This window comes from Gopherus flavomarginatus, chromosome 2 (genome assembly GCF_025201925.1).
Source record: "Gopherus flavomarginatus isolate rGopFla2 chromosome 2, rGopFla2.mat.asm, whole genome shotgun sequence".
In the NCBI taxonomy this organism is placed as follows: Eukaryota; Metazoa; Chordata; order Testudines; family Testudinidae; genus Gopherus; species Gopherus flavomarginatus.
In genome coordinates this window covers 50,981,015-50,999,818 of record NC_066618.1, presented here as the reverse complement: position 1 = coordinate 50,999,818, position 18,804 = coordinate 50,981,015, and the positions used below count along the sequence as shown (strand labels likewise).

At 42.1% G+C, this 18,804-nt stretch overlaps 1 long non-coding RNA gene across 5 annotated transcripts in view; it reads left to right on the top strand.

Moving 5' to 3' along the window:
- The window catches only part of LOC127045566 (uncharacterized), a 32,583-nt gene extending 17,753 nt beyond the window's left edge, over nt 1-14,830 (top strand). For 3 of the 5 annotated variants that reach the window (XR_007772773.1, XR_007772770.1, XR_007772772.1), the window contains 3 exons: nt 6,197-6,320; nt 9,171-9,255; nt 14,336-14,830. This is a non-coding gene — a long non-coding RNA (uncharacterized LOC127045566). The remainder of the gene's footprint in view (nt 1-6,196; nt 6,321-9,170; nt 9,256-14,335) is intronic. The other 2 variants (XR_007772771.1, XR_007772769.1) reach the window with 2 other exon arrangements.
- Nucleotides 14,831-18,804: the final 3,974 nt, after the last annotated feature.

Sequence of the window (18,804 nt, the reverse complement as noted above, 5' to 3'; positions counted from 1 at the left end):
AAGCATCATTAATCCTCCAGTCATTAACAGGCAGTAGGGGAAGCTGGGCTGCTAGGACGTTCAAAGGAGCAATTTGTTTAGTGTTTCCCAAGATCTAATAAATGATTTTAAAAAATATTTTCCATTACTTAAAAAAAACAAACATTAACTTTTATGTGGCACTAAGCAATGGTCGGTTAAAGCGTTTTAAATGACCTAATTGCAGTTTTAGAGGACAAAGTAATCCCCCTCCCCCAAAGCCACAGCTCTCATTAATGTTGCTATCAACAAACGCTGCAGAGAGGCTCACTTCAGCTCTTGCTGGTGTGTCCTAAGGGCCTTGTCCCTCCTCATCCCTGATTTCAGGAAGGTCCTGTTAGACTAGCCCGCAAACAGCTCTTCACAAGTTTTCAAGGCACTGACCACTGGGCCTGATTCTCCCCTTACCTGGAGTCACCCGCTGCAATCACTGGAGTTACACTGGTGTGTGGGTGGAAGTGGAGGAAAATCCGCCACATAATAGGAAACCCGGTTCTGCACTTCTTACGTGCCCCGTGAAGCCACTGACTAGCTTCATGGGGCTGACTAAGAGAGCGCAGCCTTGGGCCCGGAGTGGACTGGCGAGGAAACTTCTGCAATTGCCGAACCAAGTTTGCCAAACGCGAAAGCGCGTTCGGGCAGATCAACTGATCTCTGTCCCTTAAAGCTGCGGAGATAAGAGCCCAAGAGCAGAGAGATCTGCGAAAACGTCACGTCTAAACGGATACAGGGAGGGACCTGCTGCTTGGTGCAGTGAGACTCTCATTTAATTCACCGACAGAAAACTTGCTGTTATTTACGTCCTTTGGGCTGACAGAAACCTGAAGAAGGCAGAAGAACCTGCAGAGCCGACCTGGCCACCCGTCCTGAAATCTAGTCAGTGCAAGAGACCACCCTGCCCCCAGGCCGAGCACAGCTCCAGTGCCTCCAGTCAAACCGGATCAGTTAGAGTAGACAGGTGATAGCTCGCAGTGTCCTACCTCTCCTGGGAGCGTGTAGGCCCAGAGGTCCCCGCTCCCGGTGGCTGGCCCTGGGACTGTCCTTCCGCTTTCTGACAGCCGCAATGGACGGAGGAAACGTGAAGAAGAGACACTAGAACTCACGGGTGGAGCTGGGCTTGCAAGCGAGGAGGGAGAGCGAGCCCCGGGCCCTGCAGCAGCCAGCTCTGCAAAGGGACCCGTCTGAAGTGCGCTTTGAGGGGACTTGCGAAATATCTGCTTCTCCTCCATAAGTTATCCGAATTGCCTCAACATTCCTGCATTGCAGATCTCTTCCCTCCCTACCCCCTTCCCTACACATGGTTTAGTAACAGATCCCCCCAAAGACAGGCTCCAAAGCCACATTTTCATGAGTGGACTTTTTTAGCTGGCTGATCAGTTGCCCCTTCAAAACCACCGCCTGCCATTGCCTGGTGTCAGTGGCCCCTGGGAGAGTGAGGCCGCCATCGGGGATTATTGATAGGCCTCATCTAGGCATTATTACAGCTCTGTTACCCCTGAACTCTCAGAGCCACAGCACTTTATCATGTGAATTCAACTACTGGGCATGCGCGCTGAGGCCAGCAAGAAACAGCCTTGTTCCGTTTTCGTTGAAAAAAAGTGACCGAGCATGCTCTGTAACCGACTTTTCATATAATCTAGGATATTCCCCTCACCCTTCAGTAATCCACAGCTTGGACTAATGAGCTGCAGTATCTCAGCTGACAAATGACATCTTGTTATCTAAAGAGAGAAGCGAGAAGAAGGTAAAACATCGTATGAGACCATCGCTCTCTTGTTGGCCCCCTCATTTCAGTTATTGCCATTCACGAATTAAAACACGTGCTTAAGGAGCTGTCTAAATAACCACACGCTCTTCTCCAACCTATAAGGCGTGAGCATCGCGATTTCTCTCCATTCTGCAAATTAGCTTTAGACGTTCCCCGGTTAAAGAAGCAGGCGCCCAGTCCTGAGGGCCCCCGCTAGTTGTAGGGCATGAAATTCCCCCGTTTACTGCAATATTTAGGCATAAGGGAGTTGTCTGAGGCTTGGGCTTTTGCCTTAAACTCCATGGCCATTGTCAAACGAAGATGCTCCTTTAACCTAATACCGTGAACATTTTGAAAGCCTGTTCTGCAAATGAGTGTTGTTGTGCATCACAGTCACGTACGCGCACACAACTACTTCATTGGGAAAGATTCACTCACCTAGAATCTTACTGCAGCTCCATTTGTTATAACCTCAGCCTACGAAGTATCAGTCCCGCGCTGCCGATATCTATTTATAATTTAGCACCACTAACCAAGGACCCCATTATGGGGAGTTTTGCTTGAGGACTCAGGATCGGGCCCTAGATTTCTGACACGCAATATTACTGGTTTACTATAAGATCCTTATGCCACCCGAGCTCAACCATTAAAATTCCTTGTAGCTATACTTTCCTTAAAGGGTGTTTATGAGCTGAGGGCCATGCAGCTCTACATAAATGTAAGTGGTAATATGCAAAGTCTTTATATACCACTTACTTTATTTCAATAATCATTTATTTTGGATTTAAGTATCATGAACTTAGCTGAAAGGTTAGTGTGGTTTTATTTTCATAACAAGGGACTTTTCCTACATTAAAAAAGTATTAATCAGTAGAAAGTAAGATATGGGTTTTTGATGCTCTGATGTCACATTAATAATTGTTGCATCATGTAACTTCCGACATCTTGGTTTTAATTTGCAGTGAACCAAACAGAGATATTTGCAATTTTTAAAATAAGCACTCTGTGTAATAAATGGGAACATTGTGCATGAATGCTGTTTCTTCCCCCTTTCTTTAGAAGACATTATTAGCTCTGACAGCATGCAGCTCAGGTTTGGAGGAGAGGATTTTGTAAAGGGATGACAGACAGGAAGGGCAGCAATCATGGGCTTCTTGGGCTAAAGCTTTTTTTCTTTTTTATCAGAATGTTCTGTTCGATGCCATTTATCCTTGATGATAGAAAATTGCTCTGTTGCCAGGACGCTGCTGCTGAAATAGAGGGCAGGAGCCACATTTCCATTTTGCAGCTTGAAAGCTATTCAAATGAATGTGTAGAAGGGGGGGGGGGGGGAATCTAGAGATAAACAAATGAGAATAAATCGAGTTCCTCTTTTCTTTCTTTTTCTCCCTCTTTTTTTGAGGGGATGGGGGAGCTCTTCATTTCTTACATAGTTTGTTTTTTTTTTTGTTCATCAGCAGTTGGAATACCTGTGAAGTGTTGTAAATCAAGGGACATTTATTCTGGTGCTGCTAACGCTACTGAAAATGTAAACATATTAAAGAAACTTATGTATATGTGTGTGTATACACACCCACCCACAATTTTTATGTGTAGGTCTATAGCGAGAGACACAGAGAGAGAGAACTGCAAAAATGATCTTTCAACAGTCTTTCAATAAGTATGATTATCTACCAATGCTTTTAAGTGTTGACTATTATGGAAAAGTGTCATTCTAAGACTATTAAGACAGAAATATTTAAATCGGAGTATTAACACTTCTTTTCCACTTGCTTATTTTTCATCTATTTTCACTTCATGTAACACATTGGCAATCAGAAAAGATCTAGAACATAACCAAACAGCTATGTACTAGTGCACATGACTAATGTTCAATATTTAGCCCAAAGAGGTTTGTTTATTTATCATTTAAAAGCTAGAAAAAGTCAAAATAAGTCGGGCCCAATATTTATAAACCAGATTTATTAAAATGATAAATAATTCTGTTCTTCCTTGATGTTTATCCAACTTTCAGATTAGCTGAATAGTTTAAAAACCGGAGCAGAGGATTTTTAAACAATTTCAATTTCTTGTTTCTTCTACAGGCTGCTGCTGTATCAGGCTAGAAATGTTGGCCATACCTTGACTGAGGCTGTAAAAACTCCCAAAGCGTCCTTTTACCACAAAATAACTTTTAAAGAATTCTAACTGCACTGGTCTGTGCAAAGTCTGGTGCCAGTGAGTCATGGGGTTTTGCAGATTATGCAGTGTCCTCTTAAACACAGAATTTTAAGTGACCATAATGTATACGGTGACATACTAAATTTGATCCGCTGGGATTTTTTCACTATGTCATTTCAACCGAGTTTTGCCTCCTATTAATCTATAATTAGCATGTTGGCTTCAAATATAATGTATTCCAAAGTGGCACCTTGTTAGATGTGGTTCTCGTCTGCAGTGAAGAAAACCTGAAGAAGAAGAAGAAGACAGAAGAAGAAAGAACTATGAGTGAGAGACATTGATTTATTGGCCTTCTCCAATAGCTTCTCCACGAGTGTCCAGTCCAGCCAAGCACAAGACTTCATTATTGATTTTTAAATTTCTCTTCAGCTGAAAGTATCACACTGCAGATAATAATGAAGTATAATCACTGCTGCTGTCAGATTATACTAAATACACAAATCCAAGGGCTCAAGAGTGTTAATTTTTCTAAATGATTAAGATGATGTTTCTTGCCGAATTACCTGTCGGGGATATTCCTGTGTTCCTGAGCATACACAACACAGATCTCCCCAACAGGCAATGTTGGATATGGTAATGTAAATACATTGTACATATATCATAATTACATAATTGTTTGCACTGTACAAAGCGTTTGTTATTGTAGTCCAAGACTTTTAGTGCTTGCAAATAGGACATCCTAACAAAACAAACAAACTAAAAAAACGCCATCTGTCTGGCTCGACATACACCTGGCTGGCTCAAGCTTGCATTCTAATTTAATATGGTCTCTGGAGATATTTTAATCGAAAGTATATGCATATATACACACTTTCTACTCGATTGGACACTCATGGAAAAGCTGTTGGCGAAGGCCAATAAATCCCTCTCTCTCTAGTACTTTTTCTTCAGATTTTCTTTAATTGCGGAGGAGAATCACAACAAACTAGTTGCCGCTTTGGAATGAACATTGTAACCCCAAAGTGCAGTACATGTGCAGTGTATGTATTTCCCAGGCTGTCTTAATGGAGCATTAAGTTGTGTTCACACATTGCGAGTCTCTTTTCCTCTCGTGGTCTGTGTTTGCTTCCCTACGCTGACAGGATACGTCCTGGACAGTTTGGCCTTCCAAGGAAAGAACGTGCGCGTAGATAGTTTGATTTGCTGCTGCAGGGGAAGGGACGCTCTGCCCTATGAGGAGCAGCATGCTTTCTTTGCAAATGTTGAACTAGGTCCATAAGGATGAGGAGTCGGATCTTGCAACTCTTCTCAAGCGAGTAGATCTTGCCCTCAAGAGGAATCACAAGGAAGTCAACGGGCTAGTCCCCTGGTAAGGATTTGCAGGATGGAGCCCTGAATCTACGCTTGTAGGAAAGTTACTCTCTGGAAGTATTGAAATTAACCGTCTTCCAGTCTGTATGCAATAGCTTAGAGTCTAGGATTAATTGACTTTTCCCTAGGCACATATTTTTGCAGTGTTATTACATTAGCCTTATCGTAAACACAGCCAGCGACCCATCAGGGCTGTTAAAGTCAGGAAAGTGATTGAAACACTCAGAGGAAGAGAAATCGCTTCAATTTTCAATATAAATGAGCTCTGTATATACTTTATTGGTGTGCAAAGAACCATCAGCTGAAACAATTGTATACAATTCCCTATCCATTTAAAGCGAGAGTTTATCTGCTTGACTCTGTTTGTGAGTGTTGGGGACCCAGTTCTGTGTATCAGAACCACCACACTCGCCTGTATCATTTCCAATGCACTGAGGTGGCTCTCCTACCGGTAATGGAGTTAAAATACTAAGCGTTGGAGGAGGGACAGCTTTCCCGTCCCCAACTGGGGGTGTACAATATGCACTAATAACAGAGACGGCTTTGATCGCCGTTCCGCGATTTCCAGACAAGCTGCCTGGCTTTTATTCTCAGGGTTGGCTTTAAAAAGATGGAGTCGTACAAGCCCATTCGGGGGTCGCGGCGCCCGAGAATGTGACACCCAGAGCGAATGTAAAAGCGAAACATTGTGACTCTTTAACCGGATTGGGGTGGGGGTGGGTGGGAAAGAGGGGGAGTCAAATTTCCACTAAAATGCCCCGGGAAGGTGCTTTAGTGTGAAAACCTGCCTCGAGTTCCCGTGCCCTTGCATCGCTGAACAGCAGCTGCGTGTGTATGTGTCAGAATAAAGTCATTATCGAAACGATCATGTTAATAATGTTTTTTCCCACACACACTTAGTTCTGATGGACCGTGGAACCTACCGCCTGGCCCGAACTGCACCAGCCCCACTACCTAATCTCAGCCCACTGGGATATTTACTGGGCTATCTACACATGAAGGGCCAGATCCCAAGTCCATTGAGGTCAGTGGCACGATTCCCATTGAGTTCAGTGAGGTTTGGCTCAGCCCCATGCCAGGATGGTATTAGCATGATACATAAGAAAAGGAAACGACTCGATATGGGCACGGGTTTAAAAACTACTCGATAGGAAAGTGCTTGTCAGCATTTACTGGTGTCCTCTAATTAAAAACTCGCTGGGTTCCATTTCCCCCGGCATCTCTAGGCTGTCCCTGTCCTTATTCGCCATCCCCTCTCCAGAGTTCGGTGATGTGCGATGCAAAGGGTAAAGAATTGCATCAATCCCGCTTTGATCTCTAAAGGGTGATCACAGCAGAAATCAGGTCATCACACAGACAGGCACTGCTGTGGAAATGAGCTTTTTGCAGGATATCTCCTTTGGCTTCAGGGCTTCCATTGCCAGGTGGCAAACCGCAGACGTGTCAATATAAAGGAATAAATTGTGATTTGCGGGTAGAGATTAAAGCTACTTCAATCCAAGCACTTGCTATTATCCAATAGATTCATAGTCCGGTGTCTGTGCTTCCCATCCCTAGCCATCCGAAAGGTATTAACTTTGTTGGACTTCAGAAAATATAAGATGATGCATGCAAGCTTAGAGACCTGCAAAGTAACAGCATCAGTGTTTAAACCCCACTTTGGTTTTGGAGGAGGGGCTGGGGTGAGAGTCTAGGGTTGATTATGACCAGTTTACTTATTTGTAACGAAGGACAATCTTGGTGCTAACATCAATTAATTAAAATAAGTTAACTTTTTTTAAAGCATCTTTTCCACTAGGCTAGACTGGGTCCTAGAGCACCAGGTGTGCGTAATAGCACCCATCTGTTGAGAGCACTAGTAAGACAAAGATTAGAAGACCTGAGTAAGTTTCAAAAGACCAGACTGAATTTTTGACTAAGACATATTGAACGAAGAGGTGACAAAAGCCACGAAAACTGCCTGCAAATAGAGTCTACCACAACAAAACATAGCATTGTCAATACTGCATTTATAATATAAACAATGAAATGTGTTATAAACTAAAGAGAAACATTTATGCAGACATCCCCCCTTTGTCTTGCACATTTTTTCCTTGGTATTTGATATATTGCACACCGCCATGCCCAGCCCACTCCCTCCCTCTTTCTCTCTGTTCCCTCCCTCCCCTCTAATCATGTGGAGCTGGTATAATTAAGGTTGCCTGACACTTCCCATTGTAAAATCCTGTTTTCAGTTTTTTAATAGTGCCAAACTTTAATCATTCAGGTTGAATGTTTTCATGTCCCATGGAAAAAAGTAGTATGTGATCATATAATTAACGTCTGTATCATAATCCATTCACACAAGGGAAACGAATTAAGGTTACACAGGCAACCTTAATTCTGGCTAGGACTGTCAAGTGATTAAAAATAATTGCAATTAATTGGGAGGTTAAAAAATAATCATGATTAATCGTGATTAATCACGCTGTTGAACAATAATAGAATAGCATTTATTTAAATATTTTGGATGTTTTCTGCATTTTCAAATATATTTATTTCAATTACAATACAGAATACAGAGTGTACAGTGTTTACTCTATATTTATTTTTGATTACAAATATTTTCACTGTAAAAAACAAAATAGTATTTTTCAATTCACCTCATACAAGTACCATAGTGCATTCTCTTTACCATGAAAGTTGAATTTACACATGTAGAATTATGTACAAAAACCCCTGCATTCAAAAATAAAACAATGTAAAACTTTAAAGCCTACAAGTCAACTCAGTCCTACTTCTTGTTCTGCCAATTTCTCAGACAAACAAGTTTGTTTACATTTGCAAGAGATAATTCTGCCCACTTCTTGTTTAGAGTGTCACCTGAAAGTGAGAACAGGCGTTCACATGGCACTGTTGTAGCTGGCATAGCAAGATATTTACATGCTAGGTGCGCTGAAGATTCATATGTCCATTCGTGCTTCAATCACCATTCCAGAAGACATGTCCTTGGTGATGACGGGTTCTGTTCAATAATGATCCAAAGCAGTGTGGATCAACGCATGTTCATTTTCATCATCTGAGGCCATGTCTACACTTGCCAGGGATCCACGCTGTTGTGATCGATGCAGTGGGGGTTGATTTAGTGGGTCTAGTGAAGACCCGATAAATTGATCACAGAGTGCTCTCCGGTCGACTCTGATACTCCACTGGAACGAGAGGAATAAGGTAAGTCAATAGGCCCATTGATGCAGTATGATGTAGAGACCACAATAAATTGACCTAACCTACATTGATTTCAGTTACATGAATAATGTAACTGGAGTAGCGTAACTTAGGTCGACTTACCCCGGTGGTGTAGACGAAGCCTGAGTAAGACACCACCAGCAGAAGGTTGATTTTCTTTTTTGATGGCTTGGATTCTGTAGTTTCCACATCGGAGTCCTGCTCTTTTAAGACTTCTGAAAGCATGTTTCACATCTCGTTCCTCTCAGATTTTGAAAGGCACTTCAGATTCTTAAACCTGGGGTCAAGTGCTGTAGCTATCTTTAGAAATCTCATATTGTACCTTCTTTGTATTTTGTCAAATCAGCAGTAAAAGTGTTCTTAAAATGAACAACATGTGCTGGGTCATCATCCGAGACTGCTATAACATGAAATACATGGCAGAATGTGGGTAAAACAGAGCAGGAAACATACAATTCTTCCCCAAAGAGTTGAGTCACAAATTTAATTAAGGCAGTATTTTTTTAATTAGTTCATCAGCATGGAGGCATGTCCTCTGAATAGTGGTCAAAGCATGAAGGGGCATACAAATGTTTAGCATATCTGGTACATAAATACCTTGTAATGCTGGTTATAAAATTTACATGTGAATGCTTGTTCTCACTTTCAGGTGACATTGTAAATAAGAAGCAGGCAGTATTATCTCCCATAAATGTAAGAAATTTGCTGAACAAGAAGTAGGACTGACTGGACTTGTAGGTGCTAAAGTTTTACATTGTTTTGTTTTTGAGTGCATTTGTGTAACAAAAAAATCTACTTTTGTAAATTGCACGTTCACATAAAGAGATTGCACTACCCTACTTGTATGAGGTGAATTGAAAGATACTATTTCTTTTATTTATCATTTTACAGTGCAAATATTTGTAATAAATAATAATAATGTAAAGCGAGCACTGTACACTGTGTATTCTGTGTTGTAATTGAATTAATATCTTTGAAAATGTAGAAAAACATCCAAAAATAGTTAATAAATTTCAATTGGTATTCTATTGTTTAACAGTGCGATTAAAACTATGATTAATAGTGATTTATTTTTTTAATCTCAATTACTTTTTTTGAGTTAATTGCATGAGTTAACTGCAATTAATCAACAGCCCTAATTCTGGCATTTCCTAACTTTTGGATGATTGACTTTGCAACCTTAGCATTATTTTAATGTCATTTGTGTGTGTGTAATCGGTATACAAATTGAACCAAAACAAATATGTCTGGAACCTTGTCTCTAAATCTCTTTGAATTTGAGGTTGTTGATGGATTGGATTTGAACCTCAAGAACAGATATGTTCCTACAGTTTGGATTCTGGGTCTGACCTAAATCATGTTTTGTGACTCTGGTTCAAATGTAGCCAAAGTCTCATGGCAATAGCTCATGAAATCTCATTGTTATGAATTTGGACACAGCTTGGAACCTGGCCTAAACTGGATCCACTTGTGAATCAAAACATCACCTCCTCAGCTACCACTATTTAAGGGATCACATATCTGGGTGTTTAAGAGATGAATATTTATCTATCTGTCCTTAGCTCTTCATTACGGATACCTCAAAATGCTTAGGTTTTATTAACAGCAGCATTCCTTAGAATACATCCTAAAGCAGCAACCTTAACTGACTCAACTTTTTTTTAATAACTATATAGGAGTAATACAGAGTGTAAGAGGTCCACTGGGTCTCTATAACACAGATCCCATGAGCTCTGCAAGGTTCCTGGTTACCACCAGACTCACCTGTCCTGCAGATCTCATGAACTCCACAAAGTACCAGGGGCTCCTCCATTCACAAGACGGATGCCACTTTAGGTGCATAAGTCCAACATTTAGGCCCCCCTGGCATTCACAAAACCACCTGTCATAAAGAGATAAGTAAGAGTTAATAGAACAGAAGTACTTCATATCTCTTTTGCCTGTAAAGGGTTAACAAAATCAGTGAGCCTGGCTGTCACCTAACCAGAGGACCAATCAGGGGACAGGATACTTTCAAATCTTGAGGGAGGGAAGTTTTGTGTGTGCTGTTAGATTTTGGTTGTTGTTCACTCTGGGGGCTCAGCGGGACCAGATGTGCAAACAGGTTTCTCTGCAATCTCTTTGATACAGTCTCTTATATGTCCAGAATAGTGAGTACTAGGTAGATAAGGTGAGTTAGGCTTATGTTTGTTTTCTTTATTTGCAAATGTGTATTTGGCTGGAAGGAGTTCAAATGTGTATTTGGCTGGGAGGAGTTCAAATGTGTATTTGGCTGGAAGGATTTTAATTTGTACTTGTATACTTAGGCTGGGAGGGTACTCCCAGTGTCCATAGCTGAAAGACCCTGTAAAATATTCCATCTTAAATTTACAAAGATAATTTTTACTGTTTTTTCTTTCTTTAATTAAAAGTTTTTCTTGTTTAAGAACCTGATTGTTTTTTTTATTCTGGTGAGACCCCAGGGGACTGGGTCTGCTTCCACCAGGGAATTGGTGGGGAGAAAGGAGGGAAGGGGGAAAGAAAGGTTAATTTCTCTCTATGTTAGGATTACTTTTTCTCTCAGGGAGAGTCTGGAAGGGGGAGAGAAAGGTTAATTTCTCTCTGTGTTAGGATTACTTTCTCTCTCAGGGAGAGTCTGGGAGGGGGAGAGGGAAGGAGGGGGGAAGGTGAATTTTCCTCTCTGTTTAAAGATTCAAGGAGTTTGAATCACAGTGATCTTCCAGAGTAACCCAGGTAGGGGAAGCCTGGGAGAGGCAACTGTGGGGGAAAGGGTTTTCTTTCCTTGTGTTAAGATCCAGAGGGTCTGGGTCTTGGGGGTCCCCGGGCAAGGTTTTGGGGGACCAGAGTGTAACAGGCACTGGAATTCCTGGTTGGTGGCAGCGCTACAAGTACTAAGCTGGTAATTGAGCTTAGAGGAATTCATGCTGGTACCCCATCTTTTGGGCGCTAAGGTTCAGAGTGGGGAATTATACCATGACACCACCACTCATCTACCAACCACCAGAAGACAAACTACTTATACACACACTACAACCATTATAATTAGATACAGTTATTAATAACTGTACTTAATTACAACCTATTTTCTTCTTCTAAAACAGTCTATGCACATGTTTTCAAGGAGATTTAACCATGTGGAAAATCTGGAGTAGTCACAAACTATTTTTTAGCTAAAGGGATACAAAGAAATGTTAGACACATGTTAACATTTCAAGGCAGAGCAATTTTGTAATGATCTGAAACTCAAAACACTGTTTGACAAAGTTTATCCAAACATTGCAAAAATTGTACTTAAGCCTTCAGAGTAAACATACAAAGAAAAAGAACAATAGACAAATGTGAAATTCAACTAGATCAGCGATTCTCGAACTTTTCTATATCATCACCCCAAGTTATAACAGAAAACATTTCAGGACCCACTTCCCATTTAGCCAGCCATAAGGAAAGGCAGGGTGATCATGATCCCCTGAAACATGTTTGTGACTTTTAGGTTGAGATATCAAGGCCTAGATGATGGTAGACCCACCAACTGGAATAGCTAATCAGGAGAGACAAAAAGAGAAAGCAAGCTCTTATTCAGTATATATTTATATAGCACAGGTTGTAAGGATGGATAAGTGATAAGAAAGGAGCGGGAGAATGGACCAGTGGGTAGAGTGTTAATTTGGGATTTGAAAGACTTGAGTTTAACTCCATGTTCTGCTACAGCCTTCTTGTGTGATGTTGTGTAGGTCATGAGTCTCTCTGTACCAGCTCCTCATCTTTAAAATGGGACTAACAACATTTCGTTATCTTACAGGGATGTTATGCAGATAAGCACACTAATATTATGAGGTGCTCAAATAGGATATGTCCATCTAATTCTTTTAGTTTCTGTCTGTTAAATCCCCAGGAGGGATGGGGCACATATGACAGGAATCTGTCTATGTGAGCCTGGATTCAGAGCAAGGAAAAGCCAAATCAGTGATTAATCAAAATCATACCTAACAAGGATTCTTTTTTTATTGCTTTGTAGGCCTGATCCTACATGCAGTTCTCAGATAAAATTTTCCATTGAAATCAAATAGTAATTCTGTCTGAGAATGACTAATGGGTTGGGCCGGATCCTCAGCTGGTGCGAATCAGCACCAGTCCATTGAAGTCAATGAAGTTGTGCTGAGGACCTGCCTCTAAATGTTTACACTGTCTGAAACATATTTTTCAGATCAGCATATTTAAAACAATTTCCCACATGTAAGAGACAAACCATTATACTTCTGGACTGCCAGTAGAAGCAATTTTAACTACTACACAGGGGTTTGTTGAAAAGGGAAAAATAATCAGCTATTCTCCTCTCTCCCCCTATAAGGGCTAGTATAATGCCCTTTGAAGACACTGGGAGTCTTTCCATTGACTTTGGTTCAGAGAGTTAAGCATGGGACGAGGAGAAGAAAGCCCTTTGGCTTTTAATTAAGGTTACCCAACTTGTGGAAAGTAGTTTTTCTCCAAAGTTAGATCTCTTTGCTCCACTATTTTATTTTTACATGTCCCACCCTAGTTCCTGCCTCCTTGCCAGACCAGTGCACTTAGCACCAAAATTTCAGCCATTCAATGTAAGGAAACATACTGAATTTAACATGCTTCTCTTGGAAAAAATGCTTTTGCCCTCCATAACTGATGTCTGTTACACATGAGATATGTTGTCCAACATAGTCACATATACATATCATAGTGCATAGGATACTTTTCTAGTCCTTGTTTCATTCTAAAAAGCAGAACAGTTAAATTGTGTTGTTTCTGAGGTTATGAAATGTATCTATTTGGCTGTCCCATTGGAGAAAGATAGGCCTTGTCTACACTACAAAGTTTTGTCAACAAAAGTCAGCTTTCATTGAGAAAACAGTGGAGGGGTACACATTACAATGCTACTTCCAATGATGAAACTCTCCTGCGTTGCTGACAAAATAAAACCACCTTGACGAGAGGCATAGAGCTTTGTGCAGCAAAGTGTCAGTGTAGACACTGCGCTTGGTTATGTCACTGTAAATGGCCTTCAGGAGGTGTCCTGCAATGCCCATCCTAACCGCTCTGGTCAGAAGTTCGAACTCTGTTGCCCTGTACCTAGGCTCCTCCCCATTTAAAGGCCCGGGATTTTTTGAAATTCCACTTCCTGTTTGCTCGGCATGGAGAGCTCACAGTGCACCTTCCCATCTGACCATGGTGGCTCCACGCAGAAAACACTCTCCCACTTGGAGCACACATGAGTTGTTGGGTCTGCTGGCACAATGGGGAGAGGAGGCTACACAGTCCCAGCTCCTCTCCAGCCGTAGGATCTTCGATACCTATGGGCAGATTTCTCATGGCATGTTGGATAAGGGCTATGAATGGGACATGCATTGCTGTGTGAAGACAAAGGCACTGAGGCAGGCATACCAGAAGGCAAGGGAGTTAAACCATCACTCTGATGCTGTGCTGAAGACCTGCTGCTTTTATAAGGAGCTGGACGCCCTCCTTGGTGGCGACCCCACCTCCACTGCCAAGAGCCCCGTGGATACTTCAGTGGGGCTGGAGACAGCAGATAGCAGAATTAACCCTAAGGACAAAGTCGTGGATGAGGAGTTTGAGTAAGAGGTTGATGTGGAGCATGCAGTAGCATCATCCCCCTCCCCTGGGCTGAACTCACCATGTTCAGGGTGTTCCCCAAGCTGTGTGCTTGTCAAGGGACAGTAAGAAACTGATTTGTATTTAAAAAGAAGTGCTTTTTACTATAATGATTCAATGCTGTGTGTGAACTAAAAATCATGCTTCTGTTTATTGATTCTTGTTCTTCTGCAGATGTGGCCTTCAGGAGAACCTCCTACACACCAGTGGAGTGCCTTCACCAGATAAAGAAGTGACCAAGGAGGAGTAAGGATGACATGAGTCAAGAGGTGCTTCAATCCTCAGAATGCAGGGTGCAGACTTTAAAAGAAAATTATAAAATATACAGGCAGGACAGAAAGGAGAGCCAAGACTGAAATTTAATGGGTCAGGAGCAGATTATAAAAGTGATGGTGGAGCAAATGGAGATGTTGAAGTCCCTAATCCTGCTGCACACTGAATTCATGCATGGTTCCCCGCCCCCGAAGCCGATACAGAACTGCTTTCCATGCCCTCCTGAAATTCCTCCCATATATTCCTTGCAATTTCCTGGCCTGTCTAGGTATTCCATTCAATCCATCCCTTCTGACAGCTCCAAGATGATAGCTGGACTCACACATAGCTAAAAGAGCCTACACTGATGTTCATTATTATCTCCCTTCCCACCAAGCCTTTTGTGTGTGTTGTTAATTAGTATTTAATAAAAACAAACTCTCTGAAAGATAACCAATCTTTATTTGTCTCCTACACATGGTGGTTGCTGCTGGAATTAATACACAGTGGCAATTTGATCATTTGCGTAGTACAAATCATGGTCAGGAATCATCAACATTTTCATGAAAGTTAACAAAGCATGGCAGAGTGTGATATAGAAAGACACTTTACTGGAACTCACTGTCCAAATGGTGCCTCAAAGCCTCTCTGATTCAAATAGCCCCCCATTATGCCCCTCTAATAGCCCTGGTATCTGGCTCTTCAAAATCAGCTGCCAGGTGATCCACCTCCACATTCCACCCATGGGGAAACTTTTCACCCTTAGCCTCACAACTATTATGGAGTGCACAGCAGGCTGCTATGACCATGGGAATATTTTCCTCATTTAGGTCTAGCCTGCCATAAAGGCAGAACCACCACACTTTTAATCTGCCAAAGGCACATTCCACAGTCATTCTGCACCTGCTCAGCCTACTGTTGAAGCACTCCTTGCTGCTGTCCATGTTTCCTTTGTAAGGCTTCATCAGCCATGACAGTAAGGGGTAAGCTGCGTCTCCCAGGATCACTATGGTCATTTCAACACCCACCATTGGAATATTCTGATCTGGAAAGAAAGTCCCTGCTTGCAGATTCTGTACAGGCCAGTGTTCCTGAAGATGCGTGCATCATGCACCTCCCTGACCACCCTGTGCTGATATCAATGAAATGCCCATGGTGATTCACAAGGACCTGCATAGCATAGAGAAGTACCCATTTCTATTGATGTACTCCCATACAAGAAGGTCTAGGGCCAAAATTGGGATATGTGTGCCATTTATTGCCCCGCCACCATTAGGGAATCTCATTGCTGCAAAGCCATCCACTATTTCCTGCACATTGCCCAGAATCACTGTCCTTTGTAGCAGGAGGTGATTAATGGCCCTGCACACTTGCATTAACGCAGTCCCAACAGTGGACTTCCCAACTCCCAACTGATTTGTGACAGACCAGTAGAAATCTGGACTTGCCAGGTTCCACACAGCGATTGCTACGCACTTGTCCACCAAGAGGGCAGCTCTCATTTTGGTATCCTGGTGCCATGGGGCTGGGGTGAGCTCCATACACAGTTCAGAAAGGTGGATTTCCACATCAGAAAGTTCTGCAGCCACTGTTTGTCATCCCAGACCTGCATATCCCACCACTCAGTGCTTGTTTCCCAAGCCCAAAAGCAATGGTGCACCATGTTCAGCTGCACTGTGAATGCCAAAAGTAATGTGTGTTGTTTCTTTCCCCAGCATACAGCAGGTCAGACAACTCTGATTCCTGTACAGATTGGGAGCCCATGATATACTGCATGACCATCCACGATGTGTTCACAACAGTGACCACAACACTAGAGAGCAGTGAGAAGCAACATTTAGTTTTATAGCATTTCAAATCTTTTGAGCACACAGAATGATGAGCAGCACTTGTTCATAGGAACAAGCTAGTTCAGCTTGCTCATCGAATTCCTTTCCAAGTGGCACATTTATTGAGTCCTTGCTTGGGGTGTCCTTCTCAAAGCCTTTATATCTCATGTGGTGCACCCTTTTGTAGGGTCTTGTTAAATACACAGGATCAGATAAGAGCTGTGATAAGTGTGGTATAAAAACCTAAAAGCAATGTTCAGGGGAGGAGTGCCAAACCCTTCACTCAGCAATAACACAAAAGAGGGCAAATGTAAAGCAGAAAATGGGGAAGAGAAAGGTCATCCAAAGGAAGTATCTTGGGGACAAAGAAATATGATGCTGGTGAAAAGCTCATCCTTTTGTAAAAATAAATAAATCTGTGACTGTGTACACCCACTGTTCAGTATATTACATATTTCCCTCTGTGCCTGAGCCAGAGAGGACCTGGGTCTCGTATAGCTACCAGCAAAGGCCATGTAACCCTTTAGCTCAAGCTGTAGAAGCTTAATATGCTCTTAGCAGTGGAGGTCCGGGTTCATTTCTTAATGATGACCAAGGTAACAGTATTAATAGCTATATGCCACAAGAACACAGAATGTAGGTTATTATCAGGGTTATCCTAACACTCACCTCTCCTTGTTATTTTATCCCAACAGATGAGATCAGTAGAGATGCTCTCACAGATAACCCCTAGATTTTCATGTCTTGGATCTGGGGGAAGGGTCTTCTCACTGGAGGACAGGAGAATCCAGAATTTGCTTCTCTCATTGATCTCACAGGGCCTGAGCATGTCGTTTTTCAGGGCAAGCCTTATCTATACTTGAGGGGTGGTTTAACCCTGAGGAGAGGTAGGGTTGAATTTCTTTTACTGGCAGGTTGGTGGAGTTCTGGTCAGTTGACTTGTATCAGTTTTGCAGTGTTTTAGTTTAGTGTTTGGTTGCAGGACTTACTGTGGCTAGAAAATTGGACAGGCACATTCTATACATTATATGGTATTTAGCCCTTAGTTTTCTGCACTGGCAGATCAGGCTTTGTGTGGCATGACTCTTTTAGTGCATTTCTAGCTATAATAGACTCTTAGTAATAACATGGTCCTGTTCACCCCCTACATTGGTCCAGGCAAGGTTTTCTGTTTACATATATGAGGTTCCTAGGGCCTCATTCTCCTCTCACTCACACTGGTGCCCACTTGTGTTATTCCACTTACTTCAGTGGAATTACTCCTGATTCACACAGTCATGTAAACGAGTGGAGAATCATTTCATAACCTGTAATAACACGGACCAGTTTAGTAAGAGCATCAGCAGAGAACCAATCCTTATTCTGCTGAAACCACAAGGCTCCTGTCATAAACAGATAAGTAAGAGTTAATAGCACAGAAGTAATTCATGTCTCTTTTGCCTGTAAAGGGTTAAGATCAGTGAACCTGCCTGTCACCTGACCAGAGGACCAATCAGGGGACAGGATACTTTCAAATCTTGAGGGAGGGAAGGCTTTGCGTGTGCTGTTAGTTTTTGGTTGTTGTTCTCTCTGGATTCTGAGAGGGACCAGACGTGCAACCAGGTTTCTCTCCAATCTCTCTGATACAGGCTCTTATAAGTTCAGAATAGTAAGTACTAGGTAGATAAGGCGAGTTAGGCTTATGTTTGTTTTCTTTATTTGCAAATGTGCATTTGGATGGAAGAAGTTCAATTGTGTATTTGGCTGGAAGGAGTTCAAATTCATATTTTGCTGAAAGGATTTTAATTTGTACTTGTATACTTAGGCTGGGAGGGTATTCCCAGTGTCCATAGCTGAAAGACCCTGTAACATATTCCATCTTAAATTTACAAAGATAATTTTTACTGTCTTTCCTTCTTTAATTAAAAGCTTTTCTTGTTTAAGAACCTGATTGTTTTTTTATTCTGGTGAGACCCCAGCGGACTGGGTCTGGATTCACCAGGGAATTGGTGGGGAGAAAGGAGGGAAGGGGGAGAGAAAGGTTAATTTCTCTCTGTGTTAGGATTACTTTCTCTCTCAGGGAGAGTCTGGAAGGGGGAGAGAGAAGGAGGGGGGAAGGTGAATTTTCCTCTCTGTTTTAAGATTCAGGGAGTTTGAATCACAGTGATCTTCCAGGGTAACCCAGGGAGGGGAAGCCTGGGAGAGGCAATGGTGAGGTAAGGGTTTACTTTCCTTGTGTTAAGATCCAGAGGTTCTGGGTCTTGGGGGTCCCCGGGCAAGGTTTTGGGGGGACCAGAGTGTACCAGGCACTGGAATTCCTGGTTGGTGGCAGCGCTACAAGTACTAAGCTGGTAATTAAGCTTAGAGGAATTTATGCTAGTACCCCATCTTTTGGATGCTAAGGTTCAGAGTGGAGAATTATACCATGACAGCTCCAAAAGCTAATTTTAAAGGACATCACTGGAGCAGAGAGGTCTGTACAAGAATCACAAGGAAACTATATCATATATGAAAGATCATATAAATTATGACCACGTTTTTTAATCAAGCAATAATCTTTAGGAATATTCAAGCCATATTCTT